Source organism: Myotis davidii, unplaced genomic scaffold (assembly GCF_000327345.1).
Source record: "Myotis davidii unplaced genomic scaffold, ASM32734v1 scaffold2301, whole genome shotgun sequence".
Classification (NCBI taxonomy): domain Eukaryota; kingdom Metazoa; phylum Chordata; class Mammalia; order Chiroptera; family Vespertilionidae; genus Myotis; species Myotis davidii.
This window is the reverse complement of record NW_006291016.1, coordinates 282,499-287,135: the sequence shown is the minus strand read 5'-3', so window position 1 is coordinate 287,135 and position 4,637 is coordinate 282,499.

Genomic DNA, 4,637 nt, shown 5'->3' with positions numbered 1-4,637 from the left:
AGGAGGCAGCCAATCGATGATTCTCTCTCATCACTGATATCTCTCTCTCTCTCTCTCTCTCTCTCTCTCTCTCTCTCTCTCTCTCTCACTTAATCATGCTGGAGAAATTCTGAGAGCCAGTCTAATACACATACAAACACTTCAGATACTCCACAAAAAACAGAAGGAGCTAGGATATTTGTACACCACCTTCTTTCAGGCACCGAGGCAGAACCTCTCCTGAAGGGGCATGAATTCACTGGCACTTCTGGCCTGCCCTACAAAAACCAGTGGCAGCCTCCTGCAGCCGCAGAATGCCCTAAACCAGTGGTTCTCAACCTTGGCTGCACATTAGAATCACCTGGAAATCTTTTTAAAATCCTGATATCTGGGTCTCATCCTCCGGAAATTCAGTTTCTTTGTTATGGGGTGGGGCCACAACATTAGTAACAAAGAAACAGAATTTCCGAAGGTGAGGCACAGAAATCAGGATTTTAAAAAGATTCCCAGGTTTTTCTAATGTGCAGCCAAGGTTGAGAACCACTGCCCTAAACAAAGGTTAGTCAGCTTACCCAAAACAGAAACGAAAGCCATGGTTTTACCTGTTGGTTCCAATATTGGTCCTTTTCCAGGTTTTGCATTTGTCTCTTGATCCATCATCCACTCTTCTCTTTGTGGCTCTTTGTGGCTGCCTCTCTCTGTAGTGACAATTTGTGGCTCTTTGTCTCTTTGTACTAAGATCACATTTTCCCAGGTTCAAAAGGACGCAGCATGGTTTCAGGGGTTGAGATGGCACAATCAATGTTATTTCAGCTTACCTAATAAAATGTCGCAATCATTCACCAAAATAAAAAAAAAAATTAAAATATGTTTACCATTAGTACATTTGCACTGGTTCTCCCTAATAATGCCACTAAATATCAATACAGAATTTTATGAAGAAAACGATAAGGTGTTCAGGGGCTGGTAAGTTGGAAGTTAGGGAATATGGGCAGCAGATCTACTGCATCTGCCACAGTTTGGGAGGAGAATCACATCTGAGACACAGAGAAAAATTACCTTCCAGAAAAAGATTGGTATGATTTTTAGAAAGGAAATATAAATACCACGATTTAATTTATTCCAAAATTACTCAAACTATAGAAATCTATTCTTGGGGATGACACTAAAAACTTCTTTAAAAATATATTTTTTATTGATTTCAGAGGAGAGGGAGAGTCAGAAACATCAATAATGAGAGAGAATCATTGATTGGCTGCCTACTGCACACCCCCTTACTGGAGATTGAGCCTGCAACCTGGGCATGTGTCCTTGACTGGAATCGAACCTGGGACCCTTCAGTCCACAGGCCAAAGCTCTAGTCACTGAGCCAAACTGACTAGAGCTAAAATTTTTGTCAAAGATGATATTCGTTTGATGCTGTGCCTTCAGAAATAATTTGTGAAGGCACAAAGGAACTAGCAATGCATGGTCTTTGCATAGAGCATTTTGACTCACTCTAAATTAATGCAAACCTGGATATCATCTGAACCTATTTTCTCTGGCATGTTAAAAGAATTGCATTAACTTATTTGTGCTAAATGAGAAAGTACTCTGAATGAGAAAAAAGTAATGGATTGCATGCTGAGAATAACCTATGGATTAATATTTAAAGTTTCTCAAGAGAAGTCATAATAAAACTCCTTGGAACAGATAGTATAATGGTATTAGTCATAGATTTCTGGAAATGCTGATCCAACAACTTTTAGCACTGGAAGCTTTTTATTTATAGAAACTCATAATAATTATTGATCCAAAATAAGCTCAGGTTGTATTTGATGCTTCCTTAATATTCTGTGGTGGAATGGTATAATTTTTGAATTTTATTGTTTTAGTCTGGTCCATAGCCATCATGTCTTGATTATTGCACATTTAGAAGTTCCTCAGACCTCTGCAAATGTTGGAGAATTTTGGAGAATATAATTTGACAGGTTAATTTTACTGCCAAAGAGTGTCATAATTTAATATTACCAGGGAGAAATGAATATTCACTTTTCCAAAAATACAGGAGGAAATGACTTACTTTTGGAGAACTTTTAAAAAAAATGACACACATGAATATTTTAAACTTAAAGTCATTTCTATGAATCATCACTGAATATAATACTGTAAATTTATAGCATAGGGCTGAAAATTTTTCAGGGGCCATCTTCATTCTCTCATATCTTCCTGGTCCACAAATCTGAGCAGATACCCTTACTTCCAAGCAAGTAATTAATAGTAGAAGTGAAATAAGTTCTTGTTACTAAAACTTCATTAATTTTATAAACATTAGGGGTGAGTTAATTAAATGTTTGACCAAATATAGCACGCTAATTTTTAAGTTGATAATTTTGTCTGGCCCATGAATAATGCTGTAAATATCCAAATGGCCCTTGGCAGAAAAAAGGTTTCCCACCCATGTCCTAGAGAAAACCTAAAACACAACAACATGGCAAATCAGAATGATTTATGTTAGCTACTATAACAAGCAACCTCTACAATTGCTGGGGCTTAACACAATGAGGTTTATTTCTTGCTCACATAACAGTCCATCTGGTCGGGTTGCTGTTCCGGCTGTCACTCTTTCATTCAGTGACATAGGAATCTGGGGTCCTTCAAGCCTATACCATCTTGCAGTTCTTTGTTTCTAGACATGTAAACAGGGGAGAGAGCACACAGAAGGTCATGTATGATGTCTTTGCCACACCTAGAAGTGGCATACATCACTTCTGCCCACATTCTGCTGGTGGTCCCAACGCAACTGCAGAAAGAGCTGGGAAATGTAGGCCTGTGTTCCCAGGAAGAGGAAATGGAATTAGTGAGCACGCAGCCAGTCTGTGACACATGAAAAGGTTGAAAATAAGAAAAAATGCAAAATGATATACCAGGCGGATGCTAACCAGAAGAAAGCTGGAATAGCTTTGCTCATAATGGATAAAAAAGTCTTCAAGGCAAAATGCATGATTAGGAATAAGGAGAGTAGCTACATAAAGATAACAGATCCAAATCGCCAGGAAGAGATGCTAATTCTGAAATTATGTATGTACCTAATGATATCTTCAAATAACTGACAGAATTTTAGGAGAAACTGACAAGTCCACTGCCGTAGTAGAATTTAACATATACCCTTCCCAGTAATTGATGTCACACAGCCCCCAAATTAGTAGCAATAGAAAATATAAACAATACAATTAACAAGCTTGATCAAAAAAGGACATGTATTGGAAAAAGTTTTCAATTAGTAATAATTGCACCTTGGATAAACCTCATTGGCTGAAGAAAAGACAAGTATAGAATCTTGTATCCAATGGCAGACAATGTACATTTTTCTTTTTCTATACTGGATGCTTTCTTTCTTTTCTTCCTTAAGAGTGCAAAAAGCATTTATCCAAACTGAACATATACTTGGCTAGAAAGCCAGTCTCAACAAATTTCCCAGAATCAGCATCATACAAATCATGTTCTCTGATTACAGTGCAATTAGGTTAAAAATAAACAACAGAAAGATAAGCAAAAGAAAGAAAACTGTGTATGAAGATGTTTACTCTAGTGTTAATTACCTACAATAGGAAAAATTAGAATCACTGAAATATCCAATGATATGGGTATGGTTACATAAATTATGCCTCATCAACCCAATAGACTATCATGTGGCCATTAAAGTTATTTTTTAAATGGACTATGTTTTTTTAAAAATATATTTTATTGATTTTTTACAGCAAAATGGACTATGTTTAAGATGCAATATTAAGTGAAAAATTTAAATCTACAGGGGTGGGCAAAAGGACTAGAGTTGTAATACAAATAAATAATACAATAATTGCCCTAGCTGGTTTGGCTCAGTGGATAGAGTGTTGGCTTGCGGACTGAAGGGTCCCGGGTTTGATTCCGGTCAAGGGCACATACTGAGGTTGCAGGCTCCTCCCTGGCCTAGACCCTGGTTGGGGCACGTGCAGGAGGCAACCGATCGATGTTTCTTTTGCATCGATATTTATCTCTGTCTTTCCCTCTCTCTTCCACTCTCTCTAAAAACCAATGGAAAAATATCCTTGGGTGAGAATTAAAAAAACAAACCCAATAATTAATAAATAATAATACAAGAATAAACTCTTCATAAAATTTTCTTTCTTTTGCTTATCTTTTTGTACTCACAACTGTAAACCTACTTTTGCCCACCTTTGTCTGTTACTTATGATTATAATCATGTGAAAATATGTGTGCATTTAGACAGATTAGAAAGATATAAGCAAATTAAAACAATTGTTGTATTATAGTGATGAGATTATGTGTGATTCTACTTTAAAAGGATATTCTATGATGTGGTTATATTGTTTAATGTGAGTTAAAAGAATCAATAGAAGACGTTGATGGTAGTTATGTCTTTTTTTATGCTAGTTATGTCTTAATATCAATTATCACTTTCTTTTATAACAACTGAATTTTAGTATGGTACACAACTGCCCAAAATGAGAGTACATTTCCTAGCCTCCCTTGCAGCTAGGCATTATGACAGGACAAAGTCATAGCTAATAAGAGAAGTGGCTGCCCTTAAACATAAAGAGCCTGTCCTTCCTTTGTCCTTTTCCTTCATCTTGTTACCCTAAATCTCCCTTAGCTTTGTTTTTGCACATACTATG